Here is a 22,314-nt window from a genome sequence, read left to right as displayed (position 1 = left end):
AGATCTAGATCTCTATCCTTTTCTCTCTTCTTCTTGCCTTTTCTCCTCTAGATCTGATTTCTTGAATTGCGAATAAATCTTCCTATCTTGGATATATTTTAATGTCTAATGTCATGAAATAAATTTGTAGGTTGGGTGGATCTAGCGGAGGGGATGATTCGAAGAAGGATAAAGGAAAAGGCAAAGCACCCATGAAGGAGAAAGCACCAGCAAAAGGAAAAGGGAAGCATCCTACTCAAAATGAAGGTAAAACTAATGGCATTGTTCTTAGAAATGAAGATCATAAATTTAGATTTGATAACTTGTTCAGCCATAAGTTAGTTTGTACAGATTATATGGACAAGACAACCATGGAGTGCTTGGGAATATTAGATGATGTGGAATGGTTGATTAGCAATTTAGATTGGAATGATATGATGTACACTAGTGAACCGACCTATCCACTTCTTGTTCTAGAATTTTTGAGTTCTTTAGAGTAACTTCACTTCCGATGACGATCATGATGGATAAATTAGTTTTAGGTTAATGAATCATGATTACCTTTGGACTTTTTATGAATTTAATAATTATTTTGGATTACCCACGGGGGTACCTCACAAGTTTGATTATAGATACAATGTTAATTATTTTTGGAGTTTAATCACTGGTTTAAGTGAGCCCCATGACCCATCTAGATCTAAAACTTCCCATATGCAGAACCCCATCTTTCGATACCTTTATCGTGTTATGAGCAAGACTATCTATGGTAGGGTTGAGAGTGATGGAGTGGTAAGAAAAGTAGAGCTTTACTCTATATGGGCCATGATTCACAAAGTTGAATTTGATAGAGGGTTCCATTTTTTGCAAACTATGTAGAGGGCAGGGAAGGCAAATTCAGGAACAATTGTGTTTGGTGTGTTCATTATGACCATTGCTAGGAAACTTGAACTAGACATCTCGAGTCTAGAAGCTATTCATGGAAATATCAAAATAGATATAGACACATGCCTAGCAATGAAAATGATATGTAGGGATGAAAATGGATTTAGATTTCCTAGAAGGAATGAGTTCCTTGTCGTCTTACCAAATCCTAAATGAACAACAATTCGAAACCCCAACAATTGGATTATTAAGGATCCAATTTACAGTTCCTTCGCATTCCTTAGAGAGCATCATGTGTACCCTCACCTAGAGTCTCGCCGCCAATTGGATTTTCTGATCCGGCTAGACATTTATTTACTTACGGTAGTGTGGAACCTTCTAGCTTTGATTTCTCTGCTTTTCATACATCATTGGATTCTCTTCATGAGAAGTAAGATATTTCTCATAAGAAGTTGGAGGACCACTGTGACTTCACTCATGATCAGTTCCAATATGTATAGGACCAATTTCTGAAGAGGGATAATTTTTATTGTAGGGTATCCAATTTTGTAGGAGATTACTACACTTACCAAGGGAGGATGAATGAATTTATGGACTCCATGGATATCATGGGTCAGTAGGTGGCCGCATTATACCAGTATTATGAAAATATTTGCCATCTTCCTAGAGTCCCTATATATCTCCCTGGGCCACGATCTCCACCGAGGAGCAGACCTCCTCCGGGTGGTCCATCTACACCCACCCCTTTCCCTCACCCACCCCCGTAAGTTATGTTTTATTGAGGAAAATGAAGTGTCCAAGTATTGGGAGGGGGCGGTTAAGTACAGTCGTATTTTGCTTTCTTAGTCTAGTTATATTGTGTTCTATCATATTTTGAGGCATTTTGAGTTACATAATCCACACTATTATTGCTGACTTGTCCAAGAGTAAACTTCTAGCATGATCATTATCTAGAGGTCTGAGTTACACTTCTTAGTGCCAGTATATTTAGTGAATTATTTTTTCTATCTTCAGTGAAACAAAATGAACATATCATTTGTTCGATAGCAAAATTTTTTTGCATGTTTATTGTTATATTCATGTTGATAGGTTATGAGTGCTAGTATGTTTGGTGATCTATTATTCTCTATCATCAATAGCAGGACGTGAGCATTATTTTTGATTGAAAGGATTTGATTCTAGTCTAGCTTGAGGATCTCTACACCTTGCCTTATTTTGATAGTTGAAAGTTCTGAAAATAGTCATGATTCATTAGATTTGATGAGTACTTGAATTCCCATGGTGATTTCTTAACTACATCTTGGTTATTTGATTAATGCTTGAACATTAAAGCTCATTTGGAAAAATAGAATATCCCACTAATTGCATCATAACAAATGTGCAATTGAAAAAAAAGCATATGGAATAAGGGATCGAAAAACTTTGTGGTCGTGAGTGGAAACTAGTTGTTTGCCCCTTTGAGACCGGGTTAGATTACTGGAGAAACAAACACTAGATTTATGTTATTATTTAGCACATTCTTTAGACCTTGGATAGATTTAGGATAGAAAGTAAGCAGTGTTTGCTGCTAGGAATAAAAGGAAAAGATGGTTCAATGATGACTTGACTAAGACTAGGAATCAATACTTGAGAAATTTAGGCCACGATTTGCACTGAGCACGGAGAACTCATTCATAGAATAATTAAATCCATTTATGATCATACTCATTATTGAAATTATTTGATAGAGTTAAATTGGCTCATCAGGGATTATGATATACTTACTCCTACACATGTTTCTAGACTATAGAATTTTGCTTGATAACAATCAAAGACTTTATTGTAGATCATTCTTGATTATGGTTATTAGTTTGGCTAGCTTGATAGAATTGAATAAAATCACTAATGTTAGACGTTTTTAGCTCATGAATCTATATTATAGAGTTTGCTTGAGAACAAATAAAGGTTTAAATCTGTGATGTGCGTAAACTATATATATATATATATATATATATATATATATATATATATATATATATATTGTATTGTTTAACACACATCCCTTAGTATTCATTGCCTATGATCTATGCTTTTGCACCCTTTATCATATTAATTTCTACATAATTACTATTTTGTGTCCAGAGGTCTGCTCAGTGTTTGTTTTCATTTTTAGGAGCAAATTGGAGTGGTAAAGGATTCATAATAAGCAAAAGAAGACAACTTGAGAAGACTCTAACCTACCCATGTTTCCCCGTGGAGAGAAAAGTAAAGGAATGAGTGCCCAAGTCAAAGGAACTAAGCAACAACCATTTTAAAACCAAATTGGACCTGACCATGCCTAAAGGCACGGCTAGGTGAAGCTTCAGAAGGTGGCCGAACCCAAATGGCATGGCCAAAGAAGCGATGAATACATGGCCGTGCCAAATGGCATGGCTAGAAAGAAGAAAATAGTACAAGCAAAGGGGAAGTTGTGCCTTGAGGCATGGCCAGAGAGCTAATCCTGTGCAAAATTTGTTTAAGCCATGCTACTTGGCATGACCTTAGCCCAAAATATAGCCTTGATCTATTTTTGAAGAATTGGTTGTGCCAAATGGCACAGCCAAGAGCCTATTTATGCCAACTTCCAAAGTAGAAATGAAAGCCATACTTGGTATGGCCTTGGCCCAAAATATAGCCTTGATCTATTTTTTGAAGAATTGGTTGTGCCAAATGACACAGCCAAGAGCCTATCTATGCCAACTTCCAAAGTAGAAATGAACCTAGCCATGCCTTTAGGCACGGTTATGCATCCAAAATGCAAGTTCGAAGGTTTGACCGTGCTACATAGCACGACCAAGAAGGGATGAGGAGAGCAAGCTTTGCTCTGGCCATGCCAAAAGGCACGACCAGGTGCCTAGAGCTAGAGCCAAGTTGGCTCTAGCTGTGCCAAATGGCACGACCTGATAGCCAGGCGCGACTAGGCTATGTCTAGAGGCGTGAGCAAGCTATGCCTAGAGGCATGACCATCCCGTGCCCCACCTCTATTTAAAGGGCACCTTATCTCATTTACAAAAGGGGGGAGGAAGATCCAAGGTGAGAAGGGACCATCTAGGTCAAATCCTTGCACTCAGAGGCGTCATCTAGGCAATCTAAGGCCGTCCTGCTACTCAATCCTCATTGGCACTCTAAGATCTTCATCCGAGGGCTTCACTCAACATCAAAGATAAGTTTTTCTTCCCTTTCTTTAGAATTCTTGAAATTCTTATGTATTTGAGTTCTTGGATTGTAGATCTTCCAATTATGGAGTAGATTTTTGTTGTTCTAGGATGTAGGAAGTAATTGTAATATATGAATGTTGTAAATTCTAGTGAATTACCAATTTCTTTATTTGATGATGCTTGTATGACACTTGTTCTGTTTGATAAAATGCTCGCAAGTAGGCTTCCCTTATGATCATGAATTTATCTATCTAGATTACATTTCTATATGTATAGATCTCAATTCTGAGTTAAATATATTGCTGTGTGTCTATATCTGGGACTGCCCATGAACCTAAATTTTCATTAAATAAATGCATAAAATTTTATCTCTTTTGAGTGTATACTCCGATATAGCTCAGCATGGTCTTAGGATATTTATTTAACGTTAAGTATCTAAGGTAACTATCCTTCTATATGGAATGTAACCTCATAAGGGAGAATAATTCTATATATGGATAAGTCTATCACTTGACCTAATGAACTTTCCCTAATCATATGCTATGCAAGTGACCTACGTAATCTAGAGATGTACACCCGGGGGAGGCCTTGTGACATGAGGTACTCTATTGAAAATACGGACTCTTTAAGTTACTTCTTCACTTGATGGGATACTTGGTTACTTGTAGGGGAAGTGCTCTAATACACCATTGCGGAGTGGTATTCATTAGTAGTTTAGATTGCCCTACAAACATACAAGTGGAGAATTAGGAAAAGGCATATTTATAGCACAACATTCACTATTACAATGAAACTCTCGGCCTAGAATATTTTCTAAACTAAGGACTTCCTCAGTTATTTTTCTTTTATTTTTCACATCTTAGTTTAAAACCCAAAACAACATTTATCGATTGCTGTCTAACTAAATTCGAAATGTAAAACCAATTTACATTTAATCCTAACTCCTCGAGGAATTGACTTTTATAAATTTTATTACTTGACAACAACCATGCGCTTGTGGACACACATCACTTTACTAGTCTTCATAAGTTGGTTAATGAAATGGTACTCAGAATCAAAATCAATTTCATTCAACAAGGCCCCAAAGCAATAAAGATTGACTTTTTGTACCACCCCATCACTATTTCCATGACTAAAGATAGTCTTACTTATAACATGATGAAGGTATCAAAAAAATGGGTTTTGGAGGAAAGAAGCCTTGGCATGGGAGGGATCATATAACACATCCTAATCCTCAATTGCCTCCCAAAAGTCATTGGCCTTAAAAGATCTATAAAATTTTTTAAATTCCTCAATTGACAAACCAAAGCAAGTATTGAAATGTATTAAGTTCCACTCATAATCATGATTAAATAGATGAAAGATGACCTTCCCCTCATCATCACTATTAGATGAAAAATAAGCCTCAATTGAGCTTAGAAATTCTAGAGTAATTTTAGGGTAGGTTGGATATCAGAGACTCATTAAATCATTCTAACCTATATTATTGATCATCCAATCAATGCCTTCCCTAATTCCTAAGATTTCCTTGGTATAATTGTGTAGATAACAAGTGATAACAAGTTTATGTAATGCTCCTCTGAGGGTACTCCCAAGTTGAGAGTAGAGTTGACTTTTCAGTGTAAGATGAGTCTACATTATTGCTCTTAATCATTTTCTTCATACCCACAAGCATTTAAGCTTGACTGGATAAAATTTATTCCGCCATCTTTTCCAATCTATCTTCTTGAGATAGTGGTTAAACTTTCATTGTCGGGCCAAAATAATTCTACCTTCCTTCTTGTTGATTATTTTTGAAAAAATTTTGGGTGTTCCTCTAGCTAGATATTTGAAAAAGTGAATTTGAATAAGTCATTTCATTGAACTTTCTTTCAAGTTCTTCTAATGATTTTATCAGATTATTTATCCCCTTAAATAAGTTACAATAGAATAACCCATTACTTTACAAGCCTCACAGTAACCTTGCTCCGGCCTCTTATTGTAGTTGGGATGGAAACCCCATAAGGAACGATCAAATAGTGATGGACAAGTATTCTCCACATGACCTGTAGCAAAACAAATATCACAAAAAATAATCTAAGAGTTCACGCTAGCATTTTGGTTGAAGCTATGAATTAGAGAAATCAACTTCACCTTCAAGGAGTCTATATCTAGAAAGGGAATGCTTGAGAAATAGATGGAAAATAAGTAACAAAATTAAGGAAAATAATAAGAAAGAAAATGCAGAAAAGGAAATGTCATGCAAAGATGAGAAATAAGGCATAAAGAATAAGGAATAGAGAATGAAAGTGCAAGAATAAAGGGTAATGAATAAGAAAAAAAAGAATTAAAGAATTATCTAGACAAACTCTAATGTAAACTTACTAGATTTAAGCACTCAATCCTCGACAATAATGCTAAAAACTTGATGTGTGACCACAAATACATGGTTGTTCTCAAGTAATAAAATTTATAAGTCGATCACAAGAAGACTGAATATTAAATGCTAATTGGTTTTGCACTTCGAATTTAGCTAGACAACAATCGATAAATGTTACTTTGGATTTTCAACTAAGATGTGAAAATAAAAGTAAAGAAAGATAACTGAGAAAGTCCATAGTTTAGAAAATGTTCTAGGTTGAGGGTTTCATTGTAATGGTGGATGTTGTGCTATGAATTCATCCTTTTCTAGTCCTCCACTTGTATGTTTGTAGGACAGTCTAAACTACTACCGAATTCCATCCCATGATGGTGGATTGGAGTATTTCCCCCTGCCAGTAACCAAGTATGCCATCAAGTGAAAAAGTAACTTAGAGAGTTCGGGTTTTCAGCAAATTACCTCTTGTCACAAGGTCTCCCCTAGGTGTACATTTCTAGATTACGTAGGCCACTTGTGTAGCATATGATTAGAGGAATCCCATTAGGTCAAGTGATAGACTTATCTATACATAGAATCGTTCTCCCTTAGGAGCTTACATTCCATATAGAAGGATAGTTACCTTAGATTTTCAATGTTAAACAAGTATCCTAAGGTCATGTCGAGCTATATTAGAATGTACACTCAAAAGAGAACAATTTATGCATCTAATAAATGAAAATTCAGGTTCATGCCCAGTCCCAATTATAGATACACAGCAATGTATCTAACTCAGAAATAAGATTTATGCATAGAGAAATGCAACCTTGATAGATAAATTCATGCTCCAAAGGGTAAGCCTACTTGCTAGCATTTCATCAAGCAAAACATGTGCCACACAAGCATCATCAAACAAGGACATTGGCAATTTAATAGAGTTTACAACATTCCACACATTACAATTACTCCATATGTCCTAGAATAATAGAAATCTACTCTATAAGTTGAAAATCTACAATCCAAGAGCTGAAATACATAAGAATTTCAAGAACCCTAAAGAAAGGAAAAAAACTTATCCTTGATGTCGAGTGAAGCTTTCGGACGATGATCTTGGAGTGCCGATGAGGATGGTGTTGGGATGTATACTATAAGTCTAGCTTTTGTATGAATATCTGTTTTGAAATATTTTGAAATGAGAATCACTTTGGTCAAATATTTGCATTTTATATTTATATATATGTCAATGCAGTTATCCATTTAATTTATATTGTAGATAACATGGTGTGTGGTGCTATACAAAAGATCATGTTATCGGTTCCTTATAAATTATAAATAGTAGCTCACAACCAAGATGAATTGAGACAAACCATTAAAACAGTTATAGTGTAATTTGGTATTAATATATCTTGACTATAAAATTACACTAGCACACTATGTGTGTATTGAGCAGGACCGTTTGAGATTGTTTGATTTGTACTGACTACATAAAAGAACAGAACCTTTGTTATTATGGGTATGCGTCCTCTTAATCCCTATATAATAACAAGCACATATACTTAGTATTTATTTCTTTAACTTATCAATGAGTGAGATTTATTCGTTAAATCAATAGGTCCGATGAGTTGGGAAATAATACTATTTATATGGTGTGTTGTTGATTATAGAAGGAATCTGTGTCTTAATTATTTAGGCTGATGATGCCCCCTTGAGAAACTAATAAGGATTATCATGTAAACTCTGCAGGTGGACTTAGTCTGGTATGATAATAAAGTTAAGTGGTATTATTCTTAGAATCAGATGTTAATTAATTGAGTTGCCAGTAACTCATTTAATTAACGGACATACGATATCTTAAACACAGGGAGATTAACGCACTTATGATAAGAAGGAGCCCATATTGTAATATGGGATTGGTGTGGTAGTTTAATAATAACCCTTTAGTGGTATGAGTTATTATTGAAGGACTTGAGTTGAGTGTTCGGGCCGAATACAAGAAGCCCAAGCCCATCAGAAGGCCTAAACCAATTCCTCCTCTAGGTCCTTGTTGTAGCCTCAATATAAAGCCTCGCATCCACCCATCAATGTAGTTTTTGGGTTCGGTTTTCTCTTACCTTCCTAGGGCCGGCGACTTCCCTTACCTTCCTAGGGCAGGCGACTTCTCTTCCTTTCTAGGGCCGGCGGCTTGTCTTCCTTGCTAGGGTCGGCGACTTCTCTTCCTTGCTAGGGCCGGCGACTTGTCTTCCTTGATAGGGTCGGCGGCTCCTCTTCCTTGCTAGGGGTCGGTGCCTCTTGCTTAGATTCCTTGGTGGCCGACGGTTTGGAGAAAAGAAAGGAAGAGTGTTTATTGGCTTGGTAGATAGATCGTCACTCACACGATGTCCAAGAAGAGGAGAGGAATACAACAGAAGATAAAGAGGTCTTTAGCTACAAAGGAAAGGTACAACTAGTTCTTTAATTCCGTTGCGTAGTTAGTTTAGTTTTCTTTGTATCAATTTTGAATACCAACACAAGAGACCAGCGATCTTGTATTTCGATCAAGGTGTGCTTTGATCTGTCAAGATCTTGCTTGATTGATCAAACACATGTCTGATCGAACATGCAGGTTGTTAGGAAAAGTTCTGTACTTGTACAATTTTTGTACAGGGGAAATTGAAATAGAACGGAATTCCAGCGCCTTCATGTGGTATCAGAGCAAGTTTTCTGGCTCTGTGTGATTGGTTTTCGGTTAAATTATGCACTGCGCATATATAAGTTTAGGTAGGATAATAGTAAGATGTGCTAGAAAGATTAACTCTGTGGTTGTAGGCATCCTAGGTCTAAATATTATGGCTTTTTGTGTTTATGTGTGATTTGAACCCTCGGGCATGTCGAGGTTGTTTTATTTTGTGCATGATTATAATAATTAAATACGGTCGATTGCTGTATTATTTTTCACATTCTGTTTGATGTAGATTACATGTAAATTCCTTTATGGAATATAGGATCGAAAAATATAAATTTTTATTTCTTTTTGTTGCGGCTTGTATCCTTGCTATGCGTGGTGCTATTTTGAGGACCGGAGGCGCGGCGAAGAATGAAGCAAGATAGACGCGACGACTTGATCCATTGGCAGCATATTGGAGGACAGTGATAGATGAGGCCATAATAGTTGGAAATTTTATTTTCATATTTATTGCCTTTATATGCTGTTTTTATGTGTTGTGATGTGTGTGCATGTTAAAATTCCTCAATTTAAATAACTATGTAGGAGAGGGATTAATTAAATAAATTCCACGGTCTCCATTACTAGTTTGTAAGTGATGCATTCAAACTTGCGCATTGGCTTTAAGTGCCTTCCTCCATATCTGATGAGTTTGTTTGCGGATCACTAGATCAAATTTCCTCTTTGGATGATTTTAGGAAATTATTTAGGTATGTGTGATCTTCTCTATCTGAAGGGACACAATCCTAATTAATGCACTAAGTATCAAGTAATGGTATATACTTAGGCGCATTTAATAGTATCCTCCCTATCGGAGTAACTGCTATTATTTGTGTGACCGAAGATGAACCGACTATTAATTTTATTTGTCATAAAGCTAGGTTGACAAGATAATAAAATGGGTAAAACCTCCTCTTACAAATGTTTGAATTAGTATACGTCCACACTATCGTGACATACGAAATTCACGATGTTTTGAGGTGTTGGTGAATTTAAATTATATTGTTTGAGGAATTAATATTATTTTAAAATCTAAAATTTTGACCAAATATTTTATTTTGTGATTCTCAAGATTTCAAAATAGCTTTCAATCCTCTTGCTGTTATTTTAAAAGAAAACAAACTTCCTGGTCCAAATTATATTGATTAGAAACGGAACTTGGATATTGTCTCAACTGCTGAAGAATACAAGTTCATACTTTTTGAGGTCTATACTTGTAACGACCCGCCTTCTACTGACTAGGCTGTGAGGCCGATCGCTACATTATGCTGTGCTAAATTACTATTGCGGAAATCTGAATTGATTAAAATTTTACTAAACTGATTACTGTAAAATCTGAACTTAATATTCTAGGTGTACCTAGGAGTTGTACACATGCTAGGGAAGATAATTTATGCCTCTCGGATGTCCTGCTAGCTGTAATCAGACATTTCAATCGATCCATGAATCGATTGGGCTGTCGGATCGATCCAGTGATCGATCCAGCTTGATATTGGCACGGAGAAAAACTCTGGATCGGTCGCCTGACCGATCCAGTGGCTATATGGCTTTTGTATGCGGCTGGATCGGTCCACCGACCGATCCAGGAGTACACTGATCGGTTGTGGCTTCTGTATGCGGCTGGATCGGTCTACCGACCGATCTAGGAGTACACTGATCGGTCAGTAGACCGATCCAGTGGCTCACTGATCGGTCGGCTGACCGATCAGTGAGCTTCTATACCCACTGTTCGCATCTGGATCGGCCGGCTGACCGATCCATAACAGACGCTAACTCTCTGTTAGCGACTGGATCGGTCAGCTGACCGATCCAGTGGCACAACCCAGTTCTGATCGATCCGTAGATCGATCTGGGTTTCTGATTTCGCACTGAAACTCTGATTTCAGCACTAGTTCGTGCCAAAACCTCACACAACAATTATACAATGCATGGAAAACATTCTAATATCCACTAACTAGCATTCTAACACGACATAGTGCAAAGTTTATTAATTCATAGCATTTAAACCATTAGAAATGCATAAAAGTGTCTTAAGAAAAAAAAAAAGTTCTTAATTTGCTAAACTTCCTAAGGATCTTCATTCCAGGTTCTTGCCACACACACCATCTCTGCATTAACCTTCTAGCTTCCTCTGTTAGACCATCTTCCCTTTACCTTTATCTGCAGTATAAGGGAAAATAGAATATGTAAGCTTAAAGCTTAGTAAGAAACCAACTACCTCACTAAAACATGCAACGATGCAAACATGTTTTTAAAGAAATGCTATTTAAAAACATGCACTGAATTTGTTAAAGCATGGCATACTGAAGTCACATGGCATAAATACTGAAACATGAGATGCATAATAAAATCTAAGCATGGAGCTATCTCATGGTATCAACTAGGAGAACTAAACTGAAACTGAAACTAAAACTGAGCTAAAACTGAGCTTAAACTATATTCACATAACTAGGTTACGAATTTGAAAGCCATTATCATAATAAGTGAAAATAGTAATCATGCTGCTGTTTGGGCCCGACAACTGTACTTGCTGTGCGCGCATCCCTAGCTAGATCCGGGTTTGCAAGTCCCGCATTTAGTAGGATTTACTAGGTTATCTGAACCTAGGGACCGACTATGGGAGCACAACCCAATGGATATCTAATCCTGTACAGTGCCACTAAAAATAAAATACTGAATATAGCTATTAATTGTTTATTTTGCTGTTTCTAGGTTATCTGAACCTAGAGCTAGGTTATCTAAACCTAGAGGCGACTGTGGGAGCCCACCCTGTAACACCCACAAAAAAGAAATTATAAGATAAGTATATGTGTGTTATTTGCCTTAGAATATAAAAGAAGAAGAATTAAAGAAAAGAAGAAATAAGAGAAATAAAAAGAAGAGGTGAATGTTTGAACCTTGAACCTCCCACCAAGGATAGAAATAAAATTTATGTATGTTAACCACTAGGATAATGAATAATATGTGAAAGGGAAACGATGGGAATTGTAGTTGAAAGTAAAGTTAAAATTTAGTGAAGGAACAAAGGGAAAATCAAGTGGCTTTCTTCCCTTGTTTACCTCTTGGTTAAGAAAGAAAAGTAGCAAAAGACAAGTTGTCTTTCTCCCTTTCCTTCTCTATTTTCGTGGGATTTAAGAGGGAAGTAAAGAGATGAATTTAGGGAAAGGAATGAAGACATATTCTCATTAAGAAAACACATGCATGAATTAAGAAGGAAGGGAAGCAAAGTTCATTTTGGTAACTTCCACCTACTTAGCATAAAGGGAAAGGAACTAAAGGATTTCATTTTTTTCCCTTCTCCCTCACCCTTGCCGAGACTAGCATCCTCCTCCCTCATCTCCACAAGCCAAGTTTAGGTTTCTCCCTAAGAGAAAACTAAACTACAAGAAGGAACCTTCAAGGTGTGCCTTTCCAAGCAAGAGAAATCGAAAGGAGTGCTAGAAGAAGAGGCTCCCTACTTCCTCTTCACCAAGGGTACCATTTCTTAAAGATTAACAAGTGATTTCTAGGTAAGCTTCCCCTCACCTGTGGTACAATAGTTTGCATGGTTTTTCATGGAGTTAGATCGCTTAAGAACCTAGGACTTGCCTTAAGAAAATTCGGCCAAAAGAAGAAGAAGAGTTTAAGAAAATTGTAACTAGATATGCTTACTATTTTTCTGGTGGTATGTATTTTATGTAAAAGGTTAATCTAAGGTTTCCATGCTAGAATAAATGATGAAAACTTAGATCCATAAGCTTTAAACTTTCGGCCAAGCATGAACAAGAAGATTTGGTAAGTTTAAGACTCAAACTAAGCATGTTCCTTATTCTTGAATTATGATAATGATGTTGTTAACTTTTTCTCTTACTCGTATATTGTTGAAACTCCATTTTCATGCCCATGACTATTCGGCCATGTAAGAAGAAAAGGCTTAAGAGAGTTTTAAATTTAGGGCTAAGCATGCTAAGATTTTTCCTAAGACAAGGTATGTAGTTTTATGCCATGATTGTATGTTAGTTATAAATCCTACTTCATGCTTATAAGGATTCGGTTATGATGAGATTTGAAGTCTAGGAAAATTTAAACTAAGGCTAGGAAGCTCATGACTTTCTTGATAAAATAATATGAAACTAGTGGATGTTTTTATGGTTGTTTGTTGCATAGAATTTTGAGTACATGTAACTTTCGGCCACACTAAGTTTTAATGCTAGTAGGTGTAGATTTTTAACTAAATTTATTCATGTTGCTCCTTGTTATGATGTCATGAAAATTGTGTAAGGTTTTCCATGCTTTTAGGCCATATGAAAAGTAAAAACCTAACTCACATGTTTCGGCCACCTTGGAATTAAAGGACTAGGAAAACTTAGAACGTAATTTATATATGTTCATGATGCTTCTTGTGGTAAGTACTATGATATATAGTTATGGTTCCATGCTGTTATGCCACTAGAAATGTAGTACATGTTTATTAGGGTTCGGCCAATAATAGTGCAAAGGCCTAGAGAAAAATGTGAAACCAACTTACAAATGTTCATGATGTTTTTTTTTGATAAGTACCATGAAATGTAGTTGTGATTTCTATGCTCTTATGTCACTAAAAATCTAGTTCTGTGATTTATATATTTCGGCCACTACAAGTTTAAAAGCCTAGAGAAAACTTAGAACCCAACTTATATATGCTTATGATGCCTTGTGATATATGCTATGAAATGTAGTTGTGGTTACCATGCGCTTATGCCATTATAAACCTAATTCCATGAGTTGTAACTTTCGACCACCTTGAGTTAAGGGGTCTAGGAAGCTTGGAATTTGAAACTAATAGGCTTATGTTGTTTCCCATGAGAAATGTATAAGATATTGGCTTAAGGTTCAACGCTTCCATGCTACTTGTAACCTAGAAGGTGACATGTTAGGGTTCGGCCATGATAGGTTTGGGAGCTTAAGGAACTTAGAAACCAAACTAAATATGCTTAAGTGGTTCCTTATGAAATATGATATGATATGAGTTTAGGGTTTACATGTTTGAATGTTACTTAGTGTTGGAACCCCAAGGTTGTTTTGGTGTGATCAACAAGTTAAGTTAAGTCCTGCGTTGTTTCTAACCTTGTGTCTAAGTGTGCAGGAGCTTAGGAGCACAGGTACTCGAGCGGAAGACGCAGCTAGCGAGAAGGACGGCACGCTGTGCGTCCGAGGGACGAGGTGCTGCGGAAGAGTACACCGGCGGACGAGAAGGAAGTGCGCGCGGTGGTTCCGAGGTACGAAAGCCGGAGCGGAAGATTGCTCGGGGAGCAAGAGACGCAGCTAGCGCGAAGGTCGGCACGGGGTACGACCGAGGGACGAAGTCTGCGGATGAGTACGCTGGTGGACGAGAAGGGACACGCGGTAATTCCGAGGGACGAGAAGCCGGAGGGAAGCACGCTCGAGAAGACCGGAAGATGGGTTCGGGTGAGCCCTATTCCGGATGTCAGAGATCACCCAAGCAAGCGGAGCCGGAGCGACCAGAGGCGAGCTGAACCAGAGAAGAGAGCACGGACCAAAAGTCAACTGGGTTGACTTTTGGCTCCGGGGCGCCCGGAACTATCCGGGGCGCCCGGAAGGGACTTTTTCACAGGATCGAGCTTTGACTCGATCCAACCGTTGGGGGATAAATTTTATCCCCCCCAGGGCGCCCGGAACCCATCCAGGCGCCCCGACCAAGGCTATAAATATAGCCTTGGTCCAGAAGCTAGAATAGAACTCACTGATTGTAAATCCAGTGCTTGCACACTCTCTTTTAGTCTAAGCTTCTGTTTTCTGCACTTCAACGCTGTACGAGGCTTCTCCGCCTGAAGGAGTTTTATTGAGCTTAATTTTCCTTGGATTAACAACCACATTGGTTGTAACCAAGTAAATCTTTTGTGCCTCGCTTTTCTTTATGCTTTTAATTTATCTGCTTAACTTAATTATGCAAGTGTTAGCCTAAAGAGTTCGAGGAGGGTTTGTTTTCCTTTTTGTGTCAGCAGGATATCCAACAACCCCCTCCTAGCCGGCCCAACGGTCTTACAAGTGGTATCGAGCAGTACGCCTAACACCGTCTGAAGCAACAAAACGATGGCCGGAGCTAGCGACTACCCACCTGCATTCGAGGGGGAGTTTTCCATCTGGAAACAAAACATGGAGGTATACCTTAACTCATATTCTGATATTTCTTTAATAATGAAATTTGGTTATGAAGAACCAAAGAACACGAACGGAGAAAGACTCGATCTACGCCTCTGGAGCGAAAAGCAACGTGAGGAGTCTATGGCAAATGGGCGAGCAAAATATTATCTTCTGAATGTAATACCAAAGGAAGATTTCAAAAAGGTCGCAGATTATGAAAGCGCAAAAGAACTTTGGGAAAAGTTCTTGCAGCTCTACGAAGAACCTTCAGAAGCTGACACCTCAATAGACACCGAGCCACCGACAGAAGAGTCCGAAATCGAGGTAAGTACTACAACAACCGAAGTACATCCCGAGATCGATGAAGGGGGAGAATCTTCGGAAGAAAGCAACTCGATAGGGGGAGAATCAATTACTGACAAGGTAAGTCAGGTATGGACTCGAACCTCTGATCAATTGAATGATTCAATCGAAGAATTGCCTGAAAATTTTTGTGAATCATCGAAAGAGTTTTTTATATTAGAAAATCAATTGTCAAACTTATCCTGTAAATTTGAAATATTATCGAAAGAGTTCTTCGAATTTCAAAATATCTTAACAAAAGAATTTTGCAAGTTAGAAATTTTGTCGAAAAACTTTTGTAAATTGCAAAATATTTTTTCGAAAGAATTATGCAAATTAGAAATGATGTCAAAAACTTTCTTCGAATATTTTTTCGAATTACAAATTACTTTCTCGAAAGAGTTTTGCAATTCAGAAAATGAGTCATCGAAAAAGTGTTTCGGATTAAGAAATCTATTATTAATAAATTCCTGCAAATTAGAATTTTTATTAAAAAATTCTTGCAAATTACAAAATATTCTTTCAAACGAATTTTGCACATTGTCGAAAGAATTTTTTATAGCATCGAAAAATTTTATCAAGTTAGAATCTATGCTATCGAAATATTTTTGTGAACTTGAAATTCAAAAAATAATAGAAATTAACATGATACAAATTGTTGCATGTTTAATATTTTTTGCGTTAAATCTGAAAAAGTGTGACTTAAGAATTTCTGATAAATTAAAATGGAAATTTAAACCTTCTGATTAAAGCATAAAATATATAAATAAATAAATGCATAGAAAATTTCTCTTTATGTTATTAATTCTCTGAAATTTTCTTGCATAAAGCTTTCTGTTTAGAAACTTCTTAATCTTGATATCGAATGACTTAGAAATTTGTCTTGACTTAGAAATATTTCCCTGAAAATTATTGAAATATAGTTTCAAAATTTTTTTTTAATGTCAACCCTTAGATTTCGTTTGTACCCCATTTTGATTGTGATCAAAGGGGGAGAAGGGAAAGTATAAGTCTAGGGGGAGGTAGAAAAAATTGAAAATTAAAATTTGGAATGTTTGAAATTTAATTTTTTCTATCATGTTGCATATTATTGCAATAAACTGTTTAATTTCGTATCTATTGTTGACCCTAGCTTAACTTGGGTTGATCACACCAAAAAGGGGGAGATTATTGGAACCCCAAGGTTGTTTTGGTGTGATCAACAAGTTAAGTTAGGTCCTGCATTGTTTCTAACCTTGTGTCTAAGTGTGCAGGAGTTTAGGAGCACAGGTACTCGAGCGGAAGACGCAGCTAGCGAGAAGGACGAGGTGCTGCGGAAGAGTACACCGGCGGACGAGAAGGAAGTGCGCGCGGTGGTTCCGAGGTATGAAAGCCGGAGCGGAAGATTGCTCGGGGAGCAAGAGACGCAGCTAGCGCGAAGGTCGGCACGAGGTACGACCGAGGGACGAAGTCTGCGGATGAGTACGCTGGTGGACGAGAAGGGACACGCGGTAATTCCGAGGGACGAGAAGCCGGAGGGAAGCACGCTCGAGAAGACCGGAAGATGGGTTCGGGTGAGCCCTATTCCGGATGTCAGAGATCACCCAAGCAAGCGGAGCCGGACCAGAGGCGAGCTGAACCAGAGAAGAGAGCACAGACCAAAAGTCAACTGGGTTGACTTTTGGCTCCGGGGCGCCCGGAACTATCCGGGGCGCCCGGAACTATCCGGGGCGCCCGGAACTATCCGGGGCGCCCGGAGCTGTCCGGGGCGCCCGGAACCATCCGGGGCGCCCGGAAGGGACTTTTTCACAGGATCGAGCTTTGACTCGATCCAACCGTTGGGGGATAAATTTTATCCCCCCCAGGGCGCCCGGAACCCATCCAGGCGCCCCGACCAAGGCTATAAATATAGCCTTGGTCCAGAAGCTTAAACAGAACTCACTGATTGTAAATCCAGTGCTTGCACACTCTCTTTTAGTCTAAGCTTCTGTTTTTTGTACTTCAACGCTGTACGAGGCTTCTCCGCCCGAAGGAGTTTTATTGAGCTTAATCTTCCTTGGATTAACAACCACATTGGTTGTAACCAAGTAAATCTTTTGTGCCTCGCTTTTCTTTATGCTTTTAATTTATCTGCTTAACTTAATTATGCAAGTGTTAGCCTAAAGAGTTCGAGGAGGGTTTGTTTTCCTTTTTGTGTCAGCAGGATATCCAACAACCCCCTCCTAGCCGGCCTAACGGTCTTAGAACTTGTTTGCTCTACATGTAAGGTTTCGGCCATGAAGAAATAGAAACCTAGGAGAGCTTAAAAATTTAGGTTAACATGCTTATGACCTTTCATATGCTAGTATGTGAAGATATCATGAAATTTTTATATTTGTATGTTGTTTAGAGATCATGCCTCTATTCATGACTTTCGGCCATATAAGTTTAGTGACCTAGAAGTACCTCACATGCTATGAATGAATTATGAGATGGTATTTAACGATTCCATGAATGGTTATGTCTTTTTATGATAAGTGATATGCTCCTTTATGTATGCTTATGATCCACGTATGTGCTATGTGCTCAATCATGCGTACTTTAGTATATGATAAAAATGATATGTTCATTATGCAAGCTTATGTTTCATGCATGTGCTGTTTGCCCAAATATGCATGCTTTATGATATGCTAAGTGATATGTTCATGATGTATGCTATGATTCATGCATGTGCTGTGTGCCAAAAAAAATACATGTTTTATGATATGTCAAGAAACATGATATGCATGTAAGAATAAGAACTACGATATGTATGACATGCTACTTTACTTTATGTATGGCTTGTACCAAGGGTGAGCTCCATAAGCGCCCCGGGGTCGATGGACTAAGAAACGAGCCTCGTTAGGGATGAGCTCCTAAGTGCCCCTAGGTCGATGGACTAAGAAACGGGCCTAGTATGTATGCCTTGTAGGGTTCAAGACTTGCTACCTTGGACCTACATAGGACGCGCGTATTTATGTATGTGGTACAAGCCGGGATCCCAATCATGTTGAGATTATGTTTAAGTATGTATTGTATAAGTTTTCAAAGACATGTTGCATATGTTGCATGATATATGTTTAGGACTTTACCTTGCTTATGCTTTATTATTATGCCATGATACTTTATGTTATGTATGTTATGCCATGATATGCTGCTTGATATGTTGAAATTGTCTTTATACCTTATGACTTGTGATCATATATGCTTTACGGTTTTTGTGAGTAGGAAAGGAACTTACTGAGCCATGAGTGCTCATAGCTTACTTTCTTGTACCACAGATAAAGGCAAGGAATGGATGTACTAGGGGAGTAGCAGGAGGGCTTGAAGGATGTGTGCGGTAGTGGACTGGCTAAAAGAAATGACCTGCTTCCATTTAATAAGAAATTTGCCATGTTGATGTTTTTACTTTATGACTCCATGACTTTAAGTATGTGTTTGGTATTAAGATTCAAAATTTATGATAAGTATGCTATGTGGACCTTTTATGTCTATTGTGATTTTTAAGTAAGAAAAGGGTTTTTAAATTCTCTAAGTAAGACTTCCGCTGTGTTAAGTATGCAAGAGTCGTCAAGTAACCCCCGTCGCCTTAGCAGGAGTGGCGGGGTGTTACACTTTGGTATCAGAGCCAGGTTAGCCTTTCCACTACACACATGTCAAGCCTCTATCCTGCCGCTCCAAGTAAGATTTTATATGCTTAATGTAAAATTTTGTTTTATATGTTTTAATATTCTGCATGTTTACTTATTCTTTGATTTAGTTTAATTTAATTTTTGTTAATGTCTTAATATTATGCTTGTTTACTTATTCATTGATTTAGCTAATTTAATTTTTATTAATATGTTAATATTTTGTATGTTTACTTATTCTTTGATTTAGTTTAATTTAATTTTTGTTAATGTCTTAATATTATGCTTGTTTACTTATTCATTGATTTAGTTAATTTAATTTTTGTTAATATGTTAATATTTTGCATGTTTACTTATTTTTTTATTTAGTTTAATTTAATTTTTGTTAATATCTTAATATTATGCTTGTTTACTTATTCATTGATTTAGTTAATTTAATTTTGTTAATGTGTTAATATTTTGCATGTTTACTTATTCTTTGATTTAGTTAATTTAATTTTTTTTTTTAATGCTCTAATATTCTGCATGTTTACTTATACTTTGAATTAGGATAGGTATGCATGATGGTAGGATAGGAATAGTAATTACCTTATGATGGCGAATAGGGATAACAATAATTTGTTGTTGTTTAATGAAGATAAGCATGGCTAGGAGACGTACTAACCGAGCAAAGGAGACAGTAACTCCACCAGATCTGACTCGGGTAGTCACCGACCTTCAACGCCAGATCACGGAACAACAGCAGTTGATCACGACTTTGATGGGTCAACAAGGAACCCCTACCACCCCACCAGTAGTTCAGAATACAGTGCCCGTCGTGCCATTAGTTGCACCAGTACCACCGGTAGTCCCTGCCCCAGTGGTTCGACAAGAGACCTATTTGATTCAGTGGTTGAGACTTAAACCAGAGAACTTCTCGGGTACTTGCGAGCCGTGGGATGCCCAGGCCTGGTTCAAGACAGTAGAAAGCATCGTGGAACTTTTGGACTGGCCTGAATCAGAGAAAATCAAATGTGTATCTTTCTGCTTCTCCGGAGATGCGAGAATGTGGTGGGAAAGAGTTAAAGCAAAGAGGCAAATTAATCTGATGAATTGGACGGACTTCGAGACAGAGTTCTTCGAAGAATTCTTCCATACGCAAGTGACGAACCGGCATTACGACGAGTTTACCGAGTTCCGGCAAGGTGACTTATCATTGAACGAAGCAGTAAAGCGCTTCAACCGTCTAGCACGCCTTTGTCCTGAATTAGTGCGTACAGAGAGAGAAAGGGTCAGATTCATGCTGAAGATGCTTCGACCCGAGATAGCACTTAACGTGTCCGGCGGAGTTAATAGGCCGCAGACCACAGAGGAATTAGTCAGCAGTGCACTGATTATGGAGTATTATCAGAAAGCAATGAAGGAGAATAAAGGACAGACACGAGCCGAGGGACAGAAACCTCAGAATACCAAAACAGGCTGGAAAGAAACTGAAAGATCCTTATCAGCGGTAACGGCACGAAGCATGGTAGACGAAGGTTGTAATGGATTTCTAGCACAAGTGGTTGACACAAGACAAACCGGAAGTCAGAAACTAGAAGATGCGGCGAACGCCTCTACTGTTGTTACAAGTCAGCCGCTTACCTCTAGCCAACATACTAAAGTTTTGTTAAATACTGAATACAAACCAGTGGTCGAGTCTATCGGGAAACCAAGAAACATTTCGTGTCATGGGGTCGAGACTATGTCTGAGCAACTCTCCACCCTGACCATAGCACCCACCTTATTCGACAATATATTAGAGAAGCAAACTAGTGACCAAAGCCTCCAAAGGATTAAACAAGAGATCTTAGAGGGAAAGAATGATGGATTTCATACCGCGGACAACGGAATATTATACCTCAGAGATCGATTATGTATTCCTGAGGACCCGGAATTGCGAAGGAAGATATTAGAAGAAGCTCATTCAACGCCTTATGCAATGCATCCGGGATCCACCAAAATGTACCAAGATTTGAAAAAGAAATTCTGGTGGTCCGGTATGAAGAGAGATGTGGCTCAGTACATCAGTGCTTGCCTGACCTGTCAAAGGGTTAAAGCAGAACACCAGAGACCTGGAGGATTACTGCAGCCTGTCCAAATTCTGGAATGGAAATGGGAGGATATCTCTATGGACTTTATTTCAGGATTACCCAAGACAACAAATGACTATGATGTTATATGGGTAATCGTGGATAGACTAACTAAATCCGCCCACTTTTTGGCAATTAAGATGACTCATTCAATTGAGCAGCTGACTCAATTATATGTCAAGGAAATTATTAGACTACATGGGGTCCCTAAGACCATCATCTCTGACAGAGATGGTCGTTTTGTTTCGCACTTTTGGGAATGTGTTCAAAGGGCTCTTGGTACAAAGCTATTATTCAGTACTGCCTTCCACCCTCAAACCGACGGACAGACAGAGAGGGTGAACTAAGTGCTGGAAGACATGCTACGGGCTTGTGCCTTGGACTTCAAAGGAAGTTGGTGCCGATATTTATGCTTAGCAGAATTTGCTTATAACAATAGCTACCAGGCTACTATTGGGATGACACCCTACGAGGCTCTGTATGGTAGAAAATGCAGATCACCCATATGTTGGTATGAGGGCGGGGAAAAGAAAGAGATGGGATTTCAAACAGAGCTTATCGATAACACTACCCGTGTTATCCTGAATATCCGCCAAAGAATAGAAACTGCTCAGAGTCGACAGAAGAATTATGCAGATAAGCGACGAAGGCCATTGAAATTCAGTGTCGGAGACTCAGTATTCCTCAAGGTAGCTCCTATGAAGGGAGTAATGAGGTTCGGTAAGAAGGGAAAGCTAAGCCCGCGCTATGTGGGACCATACCAGGTTCTGAAAAGAATCGGCAAGGTAGCATATGAAATAGAGCTGCCTCAAGAGATGTCAGCCATTCATAACGTGTTCCACGTTTCGATGCTGAAGAAATGTTTTCGGAACACGGGCCAAGTGATCGAACCACAGACGGTACAAGTGCAAGAGGACCTAACCTACGAGAGCCGACAAATTCAGATATTGGATCGAGACGTCAAAAGACTAAGGAACAAAGAAGTACCCTTAGTAAAGGTCCTATGGCAAAATCAACAGTACGAAGAAGCCACGTGGGA

At 38.2% G+C, this 22,314-nt stretch overlaps 1 long non-coding RNA gene across 3 annotated transcripts in view; it reads left to right on the top strand.

Moving 5' to 3' along the window:
* The window catches only part of LOC121984395, a 33,464-nt gene extending 14,585 nt beyond the window's left edge, over positions 1-18,879 (top strand). For 2 of the 3 annotated variants that reach the window (XR_006112883.1, XR_006112884.1), the window contains exons 3-4: positions 131-246; positions 3,014-4,244. This is a non-coding gene — a long non-coding RNA (uncharacterized LOC121984395). Of the gene's footprint in view, positions 1-130; positions 247-3,013; positions 4,245-18,816 lie in introns of those variants that run through there. The other variant, XR_006112885.1, reaches the window with a different exon arrangement.
* The last annotated feature ends 3,435 nt before the right edge of the window (positions 18,880-22,314 follow it).

The sequence above is a fragment of the Zingiber officinale genome, chromosome 5B (genome assembly GCF_018446385.1).
Source record: "Zingiber officinale cultivar Zhangliang chromosome 5B, Zo_v1.1, whole genome shotgun sequence".
Classification (NCBI taxonomy): Eukaryota; Viridiplantae; Streptophyta; class Magnoliopsida; order Zingiberales; family Zingiberaceae; genus Zingiber; species Zingiber officinale.
The sequence above is the reverse complement of the archived record's forward strand: the minus strand, read 5'-3'. Positions and strand labels throughout refer to the sequence as shown.